At 39.1% G+C, this 24,286-nt stretch overlaps 1 pseudogene; it reads right to left on the bottom strand.

Moving 5' to 3' along the window:
* Positions 1 to 24,286, bottom strand: part of LOC122137321 — a 113,921-nt pseudogene that overhangs the window by 76,272 nt on the left and 13,363 nt on the right.

Raw genomic sequence — 24,286 nt, 5'->3', positions numbered from 1 at the left:
AAAATATTGCGATTGGTTTGAGCCAATCCGCACCTTAGCCCCATGCATTAGAGTAAAATAATGTCAGCAACTGCGATATGCGTATATATGATCCTCAATTAGAATAAAGTTCACTTCCATTTATAATATATCAATTTTTCCTTAATTGGAATTAGCATTTCTAAACTTTACGCACGGGCCTCAGCACAAGGTATTACTCACCCGCACACACTCAGAAAATAAAGGTACTAAAAGTGTCATTGGGTCGGTACCTTTTTTACAAGTTACACTTTTGTACCTATTAGGTTCACATATGACACTTTAAGTACCTGAGGTACCAAAATGGCACATTTAGGTACACAATAGGAATCTTTTCGAAAAGGCAAACCCCAGTGACAGCTTTTGCACCTTTATTTTGAGAATGTATGGTGTGCGAATTATTACACCAACACCCTATACTCAAGCACAGAAAGAGAATGAAGGCGATGAGATAACGAGGAGCTCAAACAGATATACAGTGACAAAGTAGTTAATGATGACGGGCTATCTTGTTAATGCATAGGGTACTTCCTCTGTAAAAAAAAAAAATAATAATAATAATGAATAAAATAATAAGACATTAATTAAAAACCAAACAAACAGAAAAGATTAAATAAGGAAAAACTCAGTGTCTAAACATATGAACGATAATAAATGATTGCAATTATGGGCACAAATCAATAGTTGTTAATCAGTGACTCCCCAGTATTTTCTAGGAAGCTTCCAGAAGACAGAAACAGATTAATTTCTATATTCTCCCAGAGTACTGAATGAGGTCACAAAAATGTTGGACCACACGCACTAAAGGCATCCAATTGTGCACTTTTGCAGAAGCTTGCATGCAGAAGTCATGTGCAAGTGAGGAAGTAAGATGAAGACTATATGTGAACATGGAGCCACAACAACAAACGCCCGAGTCTTAAGTCGCTGGGGTATACTTTTTAGACAATAGCCAAACCAAATCAGGGGTCAAAATTATCGATTGTCTATTTATGCCAAAATCTATTAGGATGTTAAGTAAAGATCATGTGCCATGAATATTTTGTAAATTCCCTACCGTAAATATATCAAAATAATTTTTGATTTAGTAATATGCATGTAGAATTCATTTGGACAACTTCAAAGGGATTTTCTCAGTATTTGATGTTTGCACCCTCGGAAATCCAGATGTTTCAAAAGATTGTATCTCAGACAAATATGGTTCCCGATCCTAATAAATCATACATCGATGTATAAATTCTCCGTTTCGAAAAATCTGACACTTAAGACTTTGTGCGTTCTTTTTGGTGGAACACTTAGTGTGGGCCGGTCATAACAATATATCAAGTTACACAGCATCCAATACATGTATATTGCTACTATTTTTATGTCAAAAATGGAGCTCCATAGCATGGAGGATAGAAAAAAATAACTGAGCCAAATGGATTACATGCTAGGAATACCATCAGAATGTTAGGCCAGAGGCAGTGGGGTATTCGTAAACAAAACTTAAAGTAAAAGCACAGACATAGCAATATGCTGTCAAAACCAATTTTGAGTTGCTTTCAGTAAGTAAATAATATATATATATAATGCACAAATCTGGCAAAGAGAAATTTGTTTTTTTCTATTTATTTATCTATTTATTTTATTTTTATGTATTTATTTTTTTTTATTCTTTTTTAATCTTCTGACTTATAAAAGACCGTATTTAAGTTTCACCATAGCACAGTCAAGACCAATTCAAACCTGAAAAAACGTTAGAGAAACACTCAGCTGGTGCGAGAGGACAATGGGAGGAGAAATGTTATTGTAGCGTTCCCTGTTGGAAAAGGAAAACAGATCAAATGAAGGGTGTCAAATTTACTGAACTCATTGACTTGACAGTTCCTGGTATCGATAAAACTTTAGCAAAGGCCATATCATAATGAAAGAAAGAATAAGAAAGAAACGACCAGATCAGAAAGAAGACAAAGCAACACAAACCCCTGATATAGCTCCCACGTTCTGGTTTTTTGGCAAACATTTACCCCACCTTTCCTCCTATAAAAAATGGCGCTCGCAGTTGGACAAGTAGTTACTTTTCAGTGCCCCCGTGCATTGGTCCAGACACTCTCTGTATCGCAATTCTGGCAGAGAGGAGGAATGAAAAGCCAGAAGTTCATGTGGTCAGTTCTTAAACCCAAACGGTGCATTTACAGTGATTCGTCGCATCCCCCTGACCAGTATGTCTTCAATTGTTCAGATGTGATAAACAGTAAAGTGTTGTTCAAGCACTAGCAAAAGACAGTGTAAAGAAAACCCTTTGACAGAACGCCAGTTAAATCAAGCGGAAGTAAAAGCAGGATCGTAAGTGTATTTATTTGTCTCATTAGGGTTTAGCGCAGTTGGCATGCTGGAAATGTCTTGGTGTTTAATGTGTTGAGACGTGCGTGTTGGTCTAATATCTAATCGATACGTTGTCCAGTGTTGTGCGCGTGCTTAGACCTTTTTGTGTGCAAACAGTAAAGTGTGTTCAGCTGAATTTAAGCTTTCCGTTTTGTATGAAGGGTATAAAAAAAAAAAGGTTAGTATATGCGGCAGCCCGCCCCTCCTGTTAAACCCCTTCTGTGTGAAGACCAAGAGTATAAAGACCACGAAGGCTACCGTGGGACTCCACGGGTAGGGACCACGGCAAGGGATTAAGTATTGTTTGATTAATCCTTTTTCCTTCTATGTTTCACGTCGTTTCAGTTGTTAACTAATCTACGATGTGTTTCCAGATAACCTACTTCACTACCACTCGCATCAGCATCCACAAAATGAGCAGCGCGATCTAACAACCTGCACACTTTGCCTATTCTGCTTATACAGTACTTTCTTGTTCTATTGGTTTAGAATTCCCAGTCTGCCTTGAAACAAAGACACGATTTCATTACTTATATTTTAGTCATTCAAAGGACTAATCTAGGGCCCTGACAGAGACGGATCAAACCAGAGGACACGCTGCTACACAGGCACAGCACTCTCCAATAATTTTTCTCATTTTCCCACTCCCCCCGTTTGGACTGGAAGGAGGTGGAGGTTGCTGCGTCTGCTCATCTCTAATGATGGAAATGTAATCCCTTTTACCATCTTTGGGTTCAACAGCTCCTTTGAAATCTCATTCAGTACTGGTCACCTACCTTCTTTAAAAATACATTTGTAGTTGTCATGACCCACAGGACCACTAAGGTAACTTTTGGTGAATTAGATGTGGCTGCGTAACACCATGCCTGAGGATGGTACTCCCCTAGTTATGCCTTGGGATTTCAACATCCACCTAGATGATAAACCTATCATGTCTGCTGACTTTCACACTCTGCTTGCCTCTTTTGTCTCAACCAGAGGTCAACTACCTTGTATCACAAATAGGCAACAACTGAGGACCTTATTTACACACGACACGGCTCCACTGAACATGTACATGGTACTCACTGCATACCTCAGATCACTTGCCTCCTACACTCTTAACCTCAAATGGTTCCTGACAATAACTTACCCGTCCACATGTAATCTTTCGATGTAACCTGACGCTCACATCTACCCTCCCGCGCTATCTGCAATGGTTTTCTTCACTCCTTCCCCTTAAAAAACTTTGGGTAATGATCTGCTCAACTCTTCATCTGTTTAGACCTTTGTTTGGGGGGGGCCACCCAAAAAATTGTCTTGATCCAGGCCAGCCTTCCACCCTTCAGACACCTTGGTTATATGATGTTCATACGCCCATCGTTATAGCTTAGAGCTGTGCAAAGGTGTGCACAAAATCCAAAAATACTACTGCCCTTGATGTGTATCAGTCACTCCTCTCTTCATTCTCTGCGAATGTCTCACTGCTAAAAGGACATACTCCATAACAAGTAACAATTTGTCTAACTCTACTGCTTTTTAAAACATTTCCTCGCTCATTTGTCCTCTCCTTCCCCATCCTGCTCATCTCTAATAGATGACGACTTTGCCACGTTATTCATTAAATAAAATTAAAAACCATTCAGGTGCACAATCTTCCGCACCAACCCAATCCAAATCAAGCACATCTCACAGCAAACATCACTCTTCACCTCCTTCTCTTCATCTCGAGGCAGAAGTCTCCCCAAACTCATCCTTTCTAAAATCAATCTACACTTTTCGGCTGCTACTATTCCAGATCATCTCCTTTCAAGCATTTATCCTGCCAGGTTGTACCTGCACTCACTCACATCACTTAAACTAGCCTCCACACTGGTGTTGTACCCTCAACATTTAAAACAGGCTTGTTATAATCCACTACTTAAGAAACCACCCTCAACCATCTCTGTTAGAGAACTACAGACCAGTTTCCCTTCTTACTTTCATTGCAAAAACACTTGAAAGAGCTGTGTTCAACAAGTCTCTGCCTTGTCTCACACAGCAAAAAAAACCTCCTTGACAGCACCCATCTGTTTTCAGAAGTGGACATTCAATTGAGATGCCTTGCTCTCAGTTGTTGAAGCCCTAAGTTGGCCCCAAAAGTGGATCCAAAACTCTTCAAATACTTATTCTTGTTGATTCTATCCGCTGCTTTTGACACTGTTAACCACCAGATAATCCTGTCACCCCTACTGGCAAAAGGGCATCTCAGGACAACCACATCCAGTGGTTTGAGTCTTACCTATCAGATAGGTCCTTAAAAGTATCGTGGAGAGGTGAGGTGTCCAAGTCGCAACATAAGATGGGGGTGCCAGGGCTCAGTTCTTGGACCATTTCTTTCTTGTCTACATGGTATCACTAGGTTCTGTCATTCAGAAAACATGGCTTTATACATTGCTATGTGAGACAAAAACTCACTCTCCTTCCATCCTGATGATCCGGACGGGTAGCTGTCGCATCTTCAGCTTGATTAACAGACATTCTTGCGGATGAAGGACCATAACCTTAACTCAACCGTGCACAAGACAGAACTGCTTGTGGTTCAGCAAAACCAATCATTTCATCACAATTTCATAAAAACCCTAACTCCTTCAACAAATAGCCGAAACCTTGGAGTTATGATTGATGATCAGCTAACTATCTCGACAACATGCTTTAAACAACTGTCCGTCCTGCACAGTTTTGCTTTATCAAAATTGTAAAAGATCAGGCCCTTTCTTTCGGAACATGCGAACAACGCCTTGCACAAAACCACCACTGGGCTCTGCACCCCTTTCCTAAATTCATTATTCAGACATGTGCTCTCTAGAAAGAGAGCGTTCTGCAATTGAACGTTACTGCTTGGCATCCCAAAGAAGCACAATAGCACTTTTCCGGACTTTTAAATTAAAATGTTCCCTCCTGGTGGAAATGACCTGCCCAACTCAGATCCGAGCAGCTGAGTCCCTCGCCATCTTAACACTCTGAAGGTCGATTAATGTTGTATACGCGTCTTGGAGGCATTTTCTCCTGATAAAACCCCGAAAAGAATTTAAATCTACACTTTCAGTTTTGACGCACAGATTAAGAGCAATCCATCACGAATCGTAAAGGGGCTTACTTTTTTTGTATAGAGGGACATAAAACAAACAAAATTTTGTGCACTTATAAAATAAGATAAACAAACAAGTGTGCGTCTGCAGCCTTGTCTGCGCTGATCGTCATTTACGTAGAACGCGTCATTAAAATGAACTGTTAACTCAGTGGAATATATCACACAGCGACATGAGAGGATATCTATAGAAAGCTGACTGTCTACTTTTAAAATACAAACAATGTGCTGCTGAAAACAAATATTCTGTGATAAAGTAACCATATGAAAACAATGGCGATGCGTTTTTCACGTCTCCCTCATATCTTCTAATGGTGCACCAATGCCACGCGCTGAAACATGCTTTTGAGATGATAATGTTCCTGAAGCGCGCGGTTGAATACGCCCACACAACAGACGACAACGCAGCGAGATTTTTATTCGAGTTTTATTTTATTTTTATGTTTGCCTTACACCGTACGCGCAGAGGCAAATAAGAACATAATTCACCCCAAAAAGATGTGATGTGGTTGGAGATTTGAGCTTTGATTTCCTTCAGAAAAACAGTTGAAGCACTTTATTCAGCAGAGGATCATAACATAAGTCTCTTTTTATTTATTTATATACTTGTAACCTAGTTTCAAAACGTGTAACATTTTCAGTTAGGACTTTTTCCAACTAGATTCTCCTGGACTAAATGTATAATCAAGTGAAATCATGACGTTCAATAAACAATGACACTACTATACCATTCAAAAGCTTGATGTAAATAATATAAAATGTAACAAATAAATTGTACTGGAACAACTAGGTAACAAACAATGATGTTCTTTCACAATTTATCCCTCCCAAAAAAACCTGAAAAAATATTCTCACTCTTTTCACATTCATAATAAAACAAATAAATGTTTTGTGTGTTTGTTTGTTGTTTGTTTTTTTGTAGGAAAAATCAGATTGTTTAAACGGATTTCTTGAAGGATTGTGTGACTGGAGTAATGATGCTAAAAATCAGCTTGAAAGTCAGCTTGATTGTTCCAATAAACTGGTTATCGATGCACAGAGTGGATATTAAACTGTTTTGTGGATAATTAAATATAATCTAATAAAACTACAAACATAAATTTATACATTTATTTTGTCTCACATTCTTTTTGTAAACCCATTCCCTCTCAGTGACACAGTGACTGAATGTAATTATGCAGCTCATTATTCAGCCTTTGTCTTTCTCAGGTGTGAATCACAATGTATTCACTGATAGTTGAAGCCTACTGCTATGGCTTTTCCCAACAAAAAGTGTCTCTTAGAAAATTTAAATCAAATATATTGTTTTCGGTGAGTAAGTAAAAAGATGATTTCACAGCATTTAGAAAGAAAAATCTAGGCACAAGCTCCAGTTCTCAAAAGTCCCGGGGAACCAATGTTCTGTATGTGTTTTTGGCCTTATTCAACGTGATGAACATTTTTAGGTTTACATAACCACGATACATTTTGGTTCTTCTTCAAAAACACAAATCATGTACAACCTGCTGCTCACCTATTTATAGCCCAGTTTTTGCTGAGTACAGTGAGAGTAGACTTTAGCCATTTAGATATTTATAAGAAACTGAAAAAAGCACAAATGCAGGGGAATGGACAAACTTCTCAGGCCCCCAAAAAACTCTTAGAATCCAGAGGGGTTAAGGAAGTTGGCTTTAAAAACACATTTCGCCATCGTTATTTGACCCTCTAACTTTGGCACTCACTATTCTAATTCTATTCTTAAAAATAAATAAATAAATAAATAAAAATCTAACTACCTTTCTAATCTTTTTTGTATTCTATCTATTTTTTTAATTATTTAACAATTATAAAAAAGACCTCTACACATACGTGCTCTATCTTTTCTGTTCTATCTGTTTTCTTTCTGTATTTATTTATATATTTAAAAGCCCTTGCTATGTATACTCGCGTTAAGCTAACTGGACTTGTTAGAGAAACTCTTATTATCATTGCGTTTTGTTGTTTTTGATTGCTTCCATTGTCATAATTTGTACAGTAAGTCGCTTGGATAAAAGCTCGGCTAAATGACTAAATGTAAATGTAAATGATAAAGTGAATATGTAGCAACTTACCTAAAAGGGAACTTTATATAAATAGTACAATTAATTATGATTTAATTACAATTATTTATATCAGCTTGCCAGTAGTAACCATAGCACAATTAAATCGGCAGCAAATTCTCGGTTGACCCAACTGTAGTCTTTTTTTTTTTTAGGTTTAAACAAAAAAGGAGTTGTATATTTTTATTACACTTATGCATTAACATATTCAAAACTGTTCTTGAGAAATTGCACAATTTGAGCAAAGAGGAACCAAGAGGCTAAATCTCTGAAAGCTTTAGTCACTGAGTGAAACTTGGTAAATGTCATCACAAGCATGGCCTGGAGGTAGTGCAACAGTTCAGACGCAGCGCCACCCACTGGTGGACATGCAAAAACTCTATTTTGGTTCTAACTCTGAACAGTTGTTGGCTAATAACGACAAAAACTGGTCATACATTCAGAGCACCATATAGAGTCACACACAGTACCCCGTTTCCCAGTCGTTATATTTTGAGCATCGGTCATTTGATTTAGTCAAAAAAATGCAAGTACTTATGAACACCTTGGTATATATTTACAAAAATGTGGCATGTGTCATTGCCACAGTGCCCTGAAGGAGCTGAGAGTTGAAGTTTGACCTGAGTTTTGGATCCGGTGCCTACTAGTGACAAAATATGACTTAAAACTTTAGATTTTGTTCATATTTTGCATAGGCGTCCGGTACCATGCAATGATGACAAATACGTCCTCAGTTTTAATTTACACATTAAAAAAAATTACTTCAGCAACCGGTTCTAGGATGTTCACTGATCGTGATAAAATCATTTACATAATAACCGATAAGGTTTCTATTACTTTATAGACGACTTGAAAATTTATGGATATGTCTACATTATCGCGAACATTGAAAATGGTGTTTTGGTTTTTAACACCGCTCTCCGTCCCCCCCACTTAGCATTTACCTGTGGTTTCAAAAATGTCTCACACACTCATCAGAAAACGTCTCTAGGTTACGTATGTAACCCTAGTTCCTCGACAGTGGGAACGAGACGCTGCCGTTCGACCGCTTTGGGGAAACAAGTTCTAGCGTGAGAGACTCTGAATATCGTGGGTAATCAGCCAATGCAATAAGCGTGACGTAAAGGGCGGGGTGACGTAAGTGACCAGGAAGCTATAAAGGCACATGCCGCGGCAGCTGGCATCAGCTTTCGAGTACCAGCAAAGGCCAGCAGGGGTCGCCGGGGGGTATGGCTCCAAGAAGCAGCATATCGTCCCTGAGGAAACTAGGGTACATACGTAACCTAGAGACGTTCTCTTCAGGAACTCGAGCTGAATCGAACGGCTTTGGGAACGATACCAACGCTCCCAGGACTACCAAACCCTGCCTAGTGGTATCCTGAAGAGCACAGCTTAGGACGAAGGAGGATGCGCCTGGAGTGACCGGCATGTCGAAGCCCTAAATAAAAAAAAACTTAAAATTTAAAATCTGCGAAGTAGAGGGAGGGACCACCCCGCAGCGTTGCAGTGTAACAGATGGAATACACCTGCAAAAAGGCCTTGGAGGCCGCCATACCGTGTGGAGTGAGAAGTGGCTCCCAACAGCGGGGGAAGAACAGAAGGACTCATAGGTGGTACCGTTGATCGCCTGACTATCCAACGACTATAGACTGCTTAGAAGCAGGAGAACCCTCTTGGGGTGGACCATAGCTAAAAGAATTGTATGTTTTTTGCTCCACAGGGCAGCTCTGTGAAGTATGGTCCAGTGCTCGAAATGGACACATTCAATTTGCTTCTCTTGGTCGGGCTCCCGAAAGGGAGGAGGACAGAAACGCCTGCAAGAACTTACAGTTGTGGTGTGACAGAGGGGACCATTATGAAACATATACGGTCGAGGGTCTATGAACGCTTGGTCATGCAAGGGCAAAGTCCAGATAAGTAGGGCCACTGAGCGGGCCTGCAAGTCTCCACTCTCCTCAGAGAGGTAATGCCAAAGAAAGGCGGTTTAAGCGTCAGATTCTGTCTGAGAGATCTAGAATAGGCTCAAATGGAGGTTGCACAAGCCTCTTAGCACCACAACCACAGTCACCACGGGGAATACGGGAAGTTGGAGGTGCCCCAGACCCAGAGCCCAGCCCACCATCCCCCTGCCCCCGGACCCAAAAGCCGAGCCCCCCGAGGGACGGACCCGCCACCCGACAAGCCTTTTCCCAAAAGAGGCGAAAGGCGAGGATGCCAGGATTTTGGCCGCCCCGTCTGCCATTTTGGGGCCCCGACAAATAGCATGCACCATGGATGATGAAAGGGGCCGAGGGCTTGGGGGAAACCCCGCTACTGCACCCCTCTAGGAAGCTACCGTTTGGGGACCCCAGTCCCATCTCCATCCCTCGTCTTCTCCCCGCCCCGAGTCCCGCTCCCCTCGCCTATCTATCCGTCCTCCACCAAGCCTGCTCCCTTTGTCTCCCCCGTGGCCCTTTTTTTAACAGCTCCGTGGCCCTCATCCCCCCACTCCATGCCCCCTCCCTCTTTGGGCTCCTTCTTCCCCCCCGGCCCCACCTCATCCTCTGTGGCTCGGCCCCTGCCCCCTGGACCCCCGTGGACCTGGGGTCCCCGGGCCATTGCTCCACCTTGGCCCCCCAGATCCTCCCCTCGTCTGGCTTATGGGCCCCCACCTCGGGCTCCCCCCACCTTGCTCCCCCCGCGTCTTTTGGCCCCCGGATCAAGCCCTTGCTCCCCATGGCTCCTCCCTTTCATCCCTGGGGCCCTATATGGCGCAGCCGGGGTCCCGCCAGCTCCTCCCCTTTTCCCTTTCCCCCTTCTGTTCATCCCCTGGCTCCCCCCCCTTATCCCCTTTCCGGGGCTCTGTCTTGTCCCCCTGCCATCATCTGGCCACCCCCCCGGAACTCCTGCAGCCAGTCCTTCCCCTACTCCTTGTCCTCTTCCCAAAACCCCCCCCATCCCCCCCTGGGGGTTCTTCTAGGCCGGGGTCATGCCTTTCCCGGGGGGGGAGAACCCGAAAGTTATAACTCTGTTGTTTTTCCTTTTTTTTAGTCATCGGTCTGTTTTTTCGTCTGTCCCATATTTGGTTCTTTTTCCTGTCCTATTTATTTATTTTCATTAGTACTCATTATTTAAAATTCCCCCTCACCTGTTTGTCATTACTCCTGCCTTTTTTGGGAAGACCAGTTTATTTATATAGCACTTTTCGTACAAAAGGATTTAAAGTGCTTTACAAAAAAGGGAAAAAAATAATCAAAAAATTACAAAAAAAAAACAAGGAAATTAAAATTTTAAAAATTAAAAAAAATTTTTTTTAAAATTTAAATTTTAAAACGTTAAAAATAAAAATGATTTTACATAAATACTGCAATCATTTCGGTTCAAAAAAATACGTGCAATACAAAAAAATACAGTGTATCAGTTGGGCCCCAAGTGCTCATTCAATAAATGCACACTAAACAATGTTTTTTTGAGTCAAATTTTTAAAAGTGCTAATGTTTTACCCTATCTCTTCTGGAGCTGGTTCCACTGCGGGCAGCTAATAACTAAAAGAAATTTCCCCCCGTTTTTGTGTGAACCCTTGGTATTTCTAACTATTTCGATCCTAATATCGAGTTGTCTGTTAGGTTATATTGGTGAGCATACCTGCAAGGGGTTGGTCCTGGGTCATTGAGTGTTTTTAAAAACAAAAAAAAGGGGTATTTTTAAAACAATCCTAAATGTAAGTAACTGGAAACCAGTGTTAAGGAACCTGAGGACTGGTGTGATATGCTCAAATTTTTCTAGTTCTAGTCAGAATTCTGGGCAGCAGCATTCTGGATGAGCTTGCAGCTGTCTAACTGGTCTTCTTATGGGAAGGCCGGTGAGGAGACCATTACAGTAGTCCACCCTGTTGGTGATAAAGGCATGAAACATGTTTGCTCCAAGTCTTGCCTGGAAACAAAAACATCTAATTCTTGCAATGGTTTTTTAAATGATAGTATTCTGCGATTTAGTTAATGACTTGACATGACTACTGAAAAGCTAAGGTCTGTCGTTCCAGAGATCACATCAAGAGTTCGCTGTTGAACTTGATTTTTTAGCTGTTAGACCCCTAGGAGTCAAGGTATGCATTTACCCTTGATGAACTTCATCTTTGTTTCCAAATGCAATGACTTCAGTTTTTTTCTTTGTTTAACTGAAGATAAAGTTCTGGCACATCAAACTGTTAATTCATGCATCAATGCATTGGCGGAGGGAGTCATGGGGCCCTGTAGTCATTTTGGTGATAAGGCTAGTAAAGCTGGGTAGGCATATACAGGCCGGAGTAAACAAGAGTGGTTGCAAGAAAACTGAGCCGTGTGGGGACTCCGCATGTCATGGGACTATATACTCCCACAGAATAACCTCTCCCTTCTAAGTATGACCGTGAACCATTTGAGTACCATCCTAGAAGACCTGACCCAGTTTACTTGCGCTTCCGATAGTGACATCACTTGGACGAGTCTTTATTTTTATTTTGTTCTATTTATTATTATTTTTTGTTTGACTCTCTCAAAAATTTTTAGTAGCCAGCTATACAATTCAACACATTTCTTGTTGCTTTGATACAAAATGCATACAGTTAACACAATTTAAAATGCTTTAGAACTTATTTTACACACAAGCTCAACCAAGACCAAAAACAATGTAATTTTACAGTCAAATTTACAAATGCTTTCACACTGTATGTCAGAACAGATAACATCATATTCTAAACATAACTTATATAGGCTAAAGTCAAAGTGAACAGCCGTTCATATTGTGAATTGAAACACAAATATATTCCCTGTATTTTATTCCATTTCTAATGAGAAACAGCTTATTGCAGTTATGCAAATATATAAATCACAGCTGATTCCCATCTAGGAACCACACTCAGGTGTTGAGGTTTTTTCAATCGCATGATCATATGTTCTAAAAGAGGACTCTTTGGGCTGATCTTGTATGGAAAAGGAACAATATAGAGCAACACAAAGAAAGAAAGAAAGAAAGAAAGAAAGAAAGAAAAAGAAAGAAAGAAAATGCCTGCACGAGGGAGAGGAAGATGAGTACCAGGACAAGGGAGAGGAGTGGGTCAAGGACAAGGACAAGGGAGAGGAGTGGGGCAAGGTAGAGGGAGAGGAGTTAGAATGCGTGGTGGCGCTCAAAGAAGGACCAGAGCTAGGGTAACTGATCAAATAAGAGCTACTATTATTGACCCTGTCATAAACCGCAGGCTATCATACAGAGAGGCTGGTTAACGATTACAGCCAAATCTCAGCCGGGACACAGTGGCATCCATTGTCCATATTTTCAGAGAAACCAACAGGTAGGATATTGCTTCTCCTACAGCAAAGTGTAAATAATTTTACCATTTACTGTATTAGAGTGACTGTATGCCTCCGGTCTCTAATATGTAACTGTATTTTGTCCCTCTAAGTATTCAACGTCTACCTCCCTCAGGGGGCAGAGGAAGGCTCTTGAATGAAGAACAGGAACTTGCTATTGTCAACATGGTGATTGCTGACAATGAAATAAAACTGAAGGACATTCAGTCCAGAGTTGTAGAGGACAACCTTGTCTTTGGGAACATTGCAGCAATCAGCATAACATCCATTTCTCGGACTCTAGCTAAACCGAATCTGAATGAAACAACTATACAAAGTTCCTTTTGAAAGGAACAGGAGCGTACTATACTGCATACTATAGTTACTGTACTATACACAGTGTGGTTTTGCAGTAAACTACTCTATAAACCTGGAGTACATTAGAACATACAGTAGATATACAGTACAGCACAGCATTTACATACACTGTGTCTAATTACTTTCAAAGAGTCAATGGAGTTGAAGGCCAATCAAGTCCCACATGAAATTATCTATGTTGACGAGGCTGGCTTCAACTTGGCGAAAAGTGATTTATTTATAATGATTTTCTATGGGAGGAAAATGTTTAACGTTAACGTATTGCATTCTGGGCTTGTCTGCTTGCCTGTACGGAGTTTATGCTTTGAATATCACTAAATTCCTCATCACGTTCATATTCTGCTGTTCTGTAGCCATGGATTTGTGGAGAGACTTTGTGCATTGCGTTCATATTCTGCTGTTCTGTGGCCGTGGATTTGTGGGTCTTGTCTTCTTCTTACAGGACCCTATACGTTATAGAACTAAATTAGTTTTAATCGTTTAATAACCACCACAGCATCTTGTCTCCATTGGCAACACACGCGATTTGTGTCGATTGCAAGTGACGTTGCAGGTAGCGGAGAGTGCAAGTGGCGACTGCAAGTGACTTCGTAATTTAGTTTGTTTTTTCTTGTCTTCACCACCTGGTTACTGATGTAAAATTTTGAGAGATTCAATCAAAAAGTAACCAATAAATAGAACATAATACAAAATAAAAAAGACTTCAAGTGATGTCACTAGCGGAAGCGCAAGTGTCTGAGAGTGCAAGTCGGAGAATGCAAGTCTGACAGTGCAAGTGCAAGTCTGTAGCCAGACCCTTCTCGAAATGCTTGGTGGTAAAGATATAGCCTCCATAAACAGCACACTATACTCACTCCTTTGATTATTTAGTCTTCGTACAGTAATAGTATTGTATTGTATCTAACCCACACCTCACCTCTGTGGATTATTTCCTTACTTTATTAAATTAAATAATTAATCTATCATCTCACCCTTCCCTTCCACCACACAACACACAACTGTGACAATATCAACTATAGGATGGACTGGCTCTGGTTCTTGTTGCCATCAGCCAATCAGATTTGCAGCTTTTTTTTGCAGCTCTTTTATTTATTCTCTGAGTGGCATTTATGGCTCAAGTCACTGGCTCAACTTATTATTATTATGGGTGTAATAAATAAACCCTGACAGAGTGATCAGGACCCCAAAGCAGTCACCCTAAAGGGGTTTATTTTGCAATAATAACCATATTACATGGTTTATTAAATGGCTACTTGCCACATAAGTAAATAATTTGGCAAGAAATATTGAGTTGAATTATTTTATAGACAAAGCTTCCGTGAGGAATAACAGTTCCTAACAAGCAGCTTTGACCCTAGACAAACAAACAAATTCAAGAAAAGAAACGCCGGTCTTAAATCCCCAGATGAGCAGTCAATGCACAGCACTGCTGTTGTTGAAAGTCATAATCAGGATTGAGGGAATAATTCCTCAGACCCTGGGGTGCAACTACACATTTTCTGAGGGGTATGCAAGATCAGAGCTGGCACCTCAATTTGCCTTGATCTTTTGACAAAAAGAAAAAAAAAAAGTTTGTTAAATTAAATACAGGTACACAAGAATTAAATCTATAAAATATGCTGTATTGAACTATATTCATCCAAAATAAAGGATGCACAGTATCATGTAAACAAAGTGTTTAAAAATTGTACAGGATTTGGAAATATTAACCTGTATGAAGTAAAATAAGCTAGTATTTCTGTAAAAATGAACTAGCATCAATCAAGCTATTATATGCTTTTGACAATTAAGAGATCATTGTACTATAAAAATGTCCTGTAAGTTACAGAGTTTAAACTCCTCATTCCTCACGGCAAAAAATAGCTTTGCTTAAACCAGGTTCAACAGCCTGTTTGGAATGTGTGAGTATGTGATGTCACAAGGACCTAAAATACATTTGCATATGACTGTCACTTTAGAAAGACAGATGCTTGCTTTTACATCATTACATGCTTAGCCCCTTTCGCTGGCTCTGTCAGTCATAAATAGCTGAGGAGGAGAGAAGAGCAGATACTGAAGACTTTAGGCCAATTCTTCCTGTACAGAGAGACAGACAAAATTTCAACATTTTGTTCAAAGAGCTAGATACAAAATGGAAAATTTTAATTTTTTTAAAAATTATGACTGTTTCTGGTGAAAAAACTACTCCTAAAACAACTACACATGACTCCTTTTAAGTCATAATATCTTCTGTGGCTGTACATTTCTTCACCCGCTCTGGACACATTTGCTTTCTTATCTCTGTGCTACAGTAAACTGATAAGATATTTCACAAACTATATACATGTTAAATCTGCAGTACTCTAACCTGCAATCTTTCCTGATATTTCAGTCATAATATCCTGTGTGAGCCATTCCTACCTGTTCTCGTTTTGTCATTTTTTATCATCTCTTTATTGTTCTCTCTATTCACATGGCTAAATTTCAAGAGTAAAACTGACCATTACAATGTTAACTTTAAGTATGAAACATGCGTACATGCGTATACTGCATACTATGAAACAGTGGTATAAAAACTCATATATATATATATCTATAAGTGCTTTAAATGAATAAACTATTAAAAACTTAAATATAGGCTAGATCAAGTCTCAGGTTGATATGTAATTTTGTAGTTACACATTTAATTTTTAAAAATGCAACACTCCTCTAATGAATAATTTTTTGACTATTTTACATTTTATTAAAGATTATTTTCAAAGAATGATTTTGGCACAACTTCCACAGTGACTGTTCTTTTCTGTGACTCTTTAGAAGTCTCTTCACAATAGATGATTTCACGTCTCCTAACTTTTTTCTCTTTGCACTTGGTTAAAAACTCTAGCCCGTCCCTTCTTTCATTTATGCACTGAGAAGAGTTTAAATTAGTGACAAGGAATTTACTGTCATAAACAGGTTTTTACTGACCTCAATAAATCATGTTCTCAAAACATATCCAAACTTTCACTGTGGTATTTAAAAGAGAGAGACGTTTGACGTTTGAAACCCCTTTTATTCAAAACAATTTAAACCTTTAAAAATTATTAACAAAATACATTTACAAATAATTAACAAAAAATCTAACTCATTTTACCAATTAAATACTAAGCTTCCATATTCACTCACAGACACCAGTGCCTCTCTCACACCCCACCTCCATTCAAAAAAGCAACATGTTCAGTACATCATTTCCTGCATTTTTTACATTGATGGGATTTAAAAATGGCTAGTTTAGCTTGACCAATTAGAAAATTTGCAAGAAAACATTGTTGCCACGACCTTCTATATTGATATCCTAAAATCAACAAAATATTGTTGTATGAAAACCCCAATTTTATAATCAATTTTTCAAGTATTACGAATAAGAAACCAAGTCTTGGACATTCAAAAAGCATGTGAAAAACAGTATCATGAGCATTACAGAATGGACACAGTAAAACCATCTCATTAAATTTTGAAACTAAACTATTTGAGGCTATAGCAAAATGGAGTACCCTCCACTGAAGATCTCTACATCGCTTAGATACAGGAGGTTTGTATAATACTCTCCGTGATGGATATACTTCCTCATGAATTGAAATCTTATTTCTCCATTTAGTATCTGGTCTTCCTTACAACTGTCCAACATGCACAGATTTAACACAAATATAATAAAGTTTTCTTCGCGACATTAAGAAAAACCAAATCACCATAACCCTTCAACAATGTAATCTGATTCATATTATCCACAACTCCCATATCTTTAGGGCTCACCCTCAGCTCAGGGAGGTGAAAAACCATTTACCTGGGCTAAATTTATAAAGGAAATTAATGCAGGAGGAAAAGCATCCTTAATACACTTGATTATCCTATCCACAGTTCTCATAGATTTTGTTTTTACCTCTGCAGCAAGTGATGGCACAGTTCGCCATTGACATTGTGTCAAATCAATCAATTTACTGACCCCAGCACTTAAAAATTGTGAAATAAAACAAGACAAACTGCATTGTAGTTTTATAAGGGGATTAAAAAACAAAGATTCTGAAATCCCATAGTGCACATCTTCTGTTCTTGAAAGATGTAAATATTTCCATGATTTAATAACTGACAAATAAAAATTAGGGAAGAGACAGTGTGCCCTTTCTTCAAAGGGCTTTTCCATTAAAAACAACTGTTTATCAAGGCCTATTCCACCTAGGTCTGTTAATATAGACAAACCAAATGTAACCCATTGTAAAGGAGCAGAACAATACAAAAGCCTCTGCAATGTTTGTAATCTCATTGCTAATAAATTTGACTATATGTATTAGTCCTTGACCTCCCTCTGCCACAGGAAGGTAAAGTATCCCCGGAATAAGCCAATGATGACCATTCCAAAAAATAAAAAAATAAAAAAATCCACAAAAGCTTTTTGAATGGTAATAAGCAATTCCTTAGGAGGATTTTAAAACAGTAACTCTATGCCACAACATTGAGGCTGCCAAATTATTAATAATCAAGCACCTCCCTCTGAAAGAAAGCTGCGGGTGAAGCCATCGCCATTTCTGTAATCTACCAATCACCCGATTTGCTAATTCCGCCTAATTCTTTTCGATGTATTGTGCTGTCTCATAAAAAACACCAAGTACTTTAAAACCATCCTGAGCCCATTTACATTGTTGCGGCAATAGAGGTGGTCCCATATCCTCCCATTCTCCCAACAACAAAGATGCACATTTATCCCAGTTAATACGAGCAGATGTAGCTTTCTGAAACGTATTCAAACAAGAAATAAGTTTAGTAACATCATCAGTGCTCTGAATTATCAGTTACATCATCTGCGTAAGCTGTAAGCTTCACAGGGGCTACTTCTGGAAAACCTGGGACACCAATACCACAGCTGTTTCCTCAGCATAACTAGCAGAGTTTCAATAGATAAAGAACACAGAAGACCAGACACAGGGCATCCTTGTCTTATTCCCCTACTCACAGGGAAAGGCCTAGTTAAAGACCCAATAATCCGTAGCATGCAGTAAATGTCACTGTACAGAAGCTTGACAAGAGAAATAAAATGTGTACCAAAACCAAAAGCTTCCAGGGTCTTAAACAAATAATGATGGTCCACCCTATCGAAAGCTTTTTCCTGATCCAAAGAAAGGAATCCAATGTCCAGTTTGTGTCTTTGTGCAACTGTAATAATGTATTTTATGCGAAAAAGATTATCGAAAATTGTACGTTTAGGGACACAGAATGACTGATCTTCATGGATTACATTTGCCATATATTTTTTAAGTTTTTTAAGTTTTAGTTATTGCTTTAGACAAAATTTTAAAATCAACAAAGATCAGTGACACAGGTCACCAATTTTTAAGAAACCCAGTATCTCCTTTTTTTAGGAATTAATGTTACAACTGTCCTCCGACAGCTCAGTGGAAGTTTCCCTTGTTTAAAACTTTCCAGAAAGACTGCATACAAGTCCTCCCCAATCAAATTCCAGAAAATACGACAAAATTCCGCTGAAAGACCATCTAGAATAGGCGATTTCCCAGGGCTCAACTCCTGGACGGCCAGAGAAAGTTCAGCAAAGGATATAGGATTGTCAAGAATTTGCCAATCTTCTTCTGATAAATGTGGTAGATCACACAAAAAGTTGTTCTGTTGCTGTTCTATCACACAGTTCAGCACAATAAAGATCCTCATAAAAGGAAAGAGCACGAAAGAACGAAAGAGTACGGATTTCCTGCTGGTCAGTTATGACATCACCTTGGGTAAGATTCAGTTTATGAAAATACTTCTGTTTTCTTTTGTTTTTTGTTTTTCAAGATCAAAGAAGAATGCAGAGGGAGCATCCATTTCACTTAACTGTGAACATCTGGGTTCCCCAAAACGTTCTTATCGCTAAGTAGTTCTTAACCTATTCCTTAACCTCACTCTTAACGTTATGGCATGATTCCTGACATGTTCAGACCTGCGCTTGCCAGGCTAATGCTGCGAAATTTTGCTTTAAGCCCTGAAGTCCAGCTGCTTGCAGCGCTAAGGTTTTTTGCTACAGGGAACTTCATCGAGGTCGTGGGAGAGGGCTAGGGCCTAAGCAAGACCACGGTGTGGAGGTTTGCCACACTGTCACCAACGCCCTTCTGCGCCATGCCAGGGATTACATCCGGCTGCCGGCAACACTTCAGGAGGTCCAGGAGGTGCACCAGGGCTGTCATGCCATTGCTGGCATCCCCAGAGTCTTGGGCCTGGTGGATGGCACACTCATCCCTATCTCCAATCCATCAGTGATTAATCAGGTGTAGGCTACATATCGCGAAAGGGATACGCGGCCATAAACGTGCAGGTTATAGTGGACCATAGGGGTGTGATCTCCGACCTGGTGGCAAGGTGGCCAGGCAGCACCCACGACAGTTTTGTCTGGGCCAATTCTGCCGTGGGTGAACAAGCGGATAGAGAGGGGTTTGGTCAGAGCCTGTTCCTCTGGGATAGTGGATACCCTCTGAGAACATACTTATTCACACAAGTGCCACAACGGGATAAGGAGGGTGGATGATTAGCGAGGGATACCCGGTTCGTCTACCTGTCCCAAAATATCATGTGAACATATTATTGACAATTTGATAATTTAATTAATAGTCTATATTTTACGGATAACTTAAACTATGTTAAAATAAATGTTACTGGAATAATTTGAGGAATGTTTCATTTGCATAGAACGTGTTGTCTTTCTTAACGCCGTAATGCACCTTCGAGTGAAGTGGAAAATTGATTCCTGAGCAATCGATGCCAGCTAATTCAGCACCTTCACTTGGGACAGCGCCTTTGTAACGTCGAACGTAAGAGGCGGCGTGTTAAGAAGCTTCCTAAGGGACACTTCGGGGAACACATTTAGGAACATAAACAACTTTGGTAAGATATATCTTTTGAGTCTTCTTAGCGCGCTAAGAGTGAGCGTTATCAAGGAACCGGGCCCTGGTCCTTAAGAGGGCTGTTTTCCTTGCTCCTCCAACAATGTCTTTAGAAGAAATTTATTTCTCTCAATGGAATCAGCAGAGTCACCATGGCTACTTTGTCTCAGAATATCTTCTTCTAGTGAATTAATTTTTTCTTTGAGAGTTCTGGTATTATGGGCAATATATTGTTGGCAAAACAACTTAATATGCACTTTGCCTAAATCCCACCACTGACTTAATAAAGGAAAAATATGTCTCTCCTCTCTCCACGATTGCAAGGAAAGGTTAAAAGAAGTGAATAATAGAGTGATCCTGTAATAATCTGTTGTTAAAGTTCCAGTGTGATTTGTGGATTTTAGAAGACAAGACAGAAAACAGCCACAGATATATAGTGATGGTCAGATAAAAAAGATGGTACTATTAAGCTGTTATAAAACCGACAACTATCACTCTTAGCAACATAAAATTGGTCAAGTCTTGTCCAGACAAAGAATTTGAGTTATTTTTTAACCTGGTATACTGTTTAACTCCAGGAAAATTGTCTCTCCATAAATCAACAAAATCATGATAATTAATAACATTTTTTTTAAATTTCTGCAGAACTTGGGTGAGGTTCATCATGATTTCTGTCTAAAGTTGCAAAAAATAAAGTTAAAATCACCTCTATAAAATATTTACCTTCCAATCACAGTTCCACTCGAAGTCTCTTGAGTCTCTTGAAGCAAAATAATGTCTGCTTAGGTTAATTGTAAATAATTGAACAGAGCAAGTCCCGACATCCATGTTAAAAAGACCCAATATTTATGAATGTCATGGGGGAAAAAATGCTAGGGTATCCAAAAACCCAGAAAAATAGACTGACAATCATGATCCCATAAATATTTCCTAAAACAAGCTTTTAATCTTTTTTTTTTAACAGTGCTCATATGTTTTTTCAACATGTAACATTTAAGTTGATCAAGCTCCTCCAGTGTTCCTTTTTTCATAGCCAGTGTACATTAATCAATTAAAAGTTCTAAATCTGGGAAGTATTTTTGAAGTTTAGGTCTTCGCTGATTGAATGTATCATCAAGAAAGTCATTTATTTGGCGAACTGTGTAATAAGGATTCTTTGATGTAAAATTGTGACAATTCTCTGCAGAACCTCCCCGAGATTCTGGTATATCAGTGTCAGTGTCACTGTCACTATAACTTCACTTCCTTCTATCAGCATACCAATATTCCCCCGTGCCGGGCTGAGCTCTGATGCCTGAGAATCTATTGGGTCATCACCAACCCTCACAAGCACAGTACTCTCTACAGATCTCTTCAATTCACTGATTTCAGCACTCTCTACTTCATCATGCACTGTATTTGCACTTACAACGGTATTCACAGAAGATTGTACTACATCGTCAAAGTGTTTGTTCGTTACAGGATCACTGGCGCTCTCACCATCTTTAGAGGTAGAAGGCACTTCAAATTTTGATCAGTCCCGTCACAGTGAATTTTTTCACCTTCATTATTTAAAGGCAATTGTTCTGTAGAAGGATTAAGTTCAGTCACATTAGTACTAGCTTCACTGTTTATTGAACATACCAGTTTTGTATGTCCATACTTCCCACAAGTAAAACACCTCATTGATTCAGTACTGATATAAATTGGGTATTCTTTACCCACCAAAGTGGTTTTCGCTGAAGTATTCAAAGATTGAAATTCAGCATTCAGGATTATGAAAGTCTGACGTCTAAACGACAATACATGTTTGAGCTCCGGATTTTTTAAACCTAAAAGGATTATTTTAATTGGCCCCACTAGTTTACCAAAACAAACGCTTGAGTGAATCATTGGTGATGAATGGAGGTACATTCGAAAGAATAACCTTCTTAGATGTATTTGACAACAGCAAAACTGGTAGAAAAGTATCTCTAACGGATAAACCAAATTCAACCAAATGCTGAACTAAACCAACCTCTCTCAAAAGACAACAGCTGCTTTATTCATCCTTGATGCGGACACAATATTACGAGCACCAACTTCGCTACTAATCTCAGTTAGACAGTCCTCGACTGTTATGGATTCATCAGGTAAACATTTGCACCCAAGCTTAGCAGTTACAGGAGCACAACCATCTGAATCTGTCCCCATTTTTCACCACCCTTTGGGTGATAAAATCGGCGACAATTAAAGCTACACTAAACCAAAATATCTAGACAAAACAAAAGAAAGGAAAAAAGTAACAACTCACTCAAACACAACGCAACTCGCTCAGATGCACACATACTCCTCAGATGCCCGCACATGCGCAAAGCAGACGAGAGAGGGAGAGAGAGATAGAAAGAGAGAGAGATAAAGGAGTCAAAGTTTACTGTACCTACAAGAGAAAATAAATGGCATAAACACTTCTTCCAAAAAAAAAAAATATATATATATATATATATATATATATATATATATATATATATATATATATATATACATACACATACACATACACTCACCTAAAGGATTATCAGGAACACCATACTAATAGTGTGTTTGACCCCCTTTCGCCTTCAGAACTGCCTTAATTCTACGAGGCATTGATTCAACAAGTTGCTGAAAGCATTCTTTAGAAATGTTGGCCCATATTGATAGGATAGCATCTTGCAGTTGATGGAGATTTTGTGGGATGCACATCCAGGGCACGAAGCTCCCGTTCCACCACATCCCAAATATGCTCTATTGGGTTGAGATCTGGTGACTGTGGGGGCCATTTTAGTACAGTGAACTTATTGTCATGTTCAAGAAACCAATTTGAAATGATTCAAGCTTTGTGACATGGTGCATTATCCTGCTGGAAGTAGCCATCAGAGGATGGATACATGGTGGTCATAAAGGGATGGACATGGTCAGAAACAATGCTCAGGTAGGCCGTGGCATTTAAACGATGCCCAATTGGCACTACGGTTGTCTTCAAAAACACCACAACCAAAAAACAGTATAATTAGCTGACACATTATAATAAAATTAAACAACTCAAACAAAAAGAAACCGAACAGGTGTTCCTAATAATCCTTTAGGTGAGTTTATATATATATATATATATATATATATATATATATATATATATATATATATATGGAGGAGTACAGAGAGTCTTGTAATATGTTTTGCAACAATTTACCTGACTGAACTCACAACAAATTACTCTATAACAATCCTCAGTCTCCCTATCTAACTGAGTACAACATAGCAAGAGTATGCATTGATTTTACCATGGTTAAGAGATGTTGTTGAGCACAACATCTAGAAATAATTCAGGGGACCTACTGTATTACAACTTAAATAAATGGATGGTTTCAAATTAAAAATTACAATTTATTCATTTAATTAAACATCTTAAGTTCCCAATATTATTTTTAATTAGTTCTGTTGGCACAATAATGTGGATCATTACATTATTTAATGTGTGTAATCGGTGGTGGAGCCAGGATGTTTTCATAGGGGTGGCCAGGGAGGGGCCAGCAACCAGTCTGCTGGTGTCACAGAAATCTTCATTATTTCAATATAAATATAGTACACTGTGCTCACATTTACTTGTGCATTAAATTACAAATAATAATAAAAAAAACACATATCAGCTTACGCCTTATATTGTGATCTGGAATTGCAGAAATATATTTTAGTACATGCATTTGAGAGACATTCTGAAATGTAATGCATACATGCATGCACAGTTTGCACCTTTTTGGTAATTTCATTACTTAACTGAAGACAGAACTATGTTATATGCTCATAGTTTCTTCTGCGCTTATTTATGATGAAGCGATCATATCGTGAACCGCATATTCGCATACAGGTGAAGTGTGTGTGCTGTGAGCACAGTAAGAGGGTTGACAGGACAGGAAATTTTGTTTTACTGACAGCCTAACAACATCTCATCAGACCGCAGTTCACTGTTGTTCTACTGAAGCTTATTTGGCTGCTGTACCTTTTCCGTGCTTGGTTGACTTGGGCCTGGCGCTGAGGTGAAGTTGAAGTGCACATCTGAAAAGTCTCCGTTTCGATGTGGATGCAAAGAAATATGCCAGTTCCACATCTTAATAAATGCATTTCTAGTCAAGGAAAAGGGGATAAAACTGC

The sequence above is a fragment of the Cyprinus carpio genome, chromosome B5, assembly GCF_018340385.1.
Source record: "Cyprinus carpio isolate SPL01 chromosome B5, ASM1834038v1, whole genome shotgun sequence".
Lineage (NCBI taxonomy): Eukaryota > Metazoa > Chordata > Actinopteri > Cypriniformes > Cyprinidae > Cyprinus > Cyprinus carpio.
Note: the sequence above shows the minus strand (reverse complement) of the source record. Positions and strands in the feature narration are given on the sequence as shown.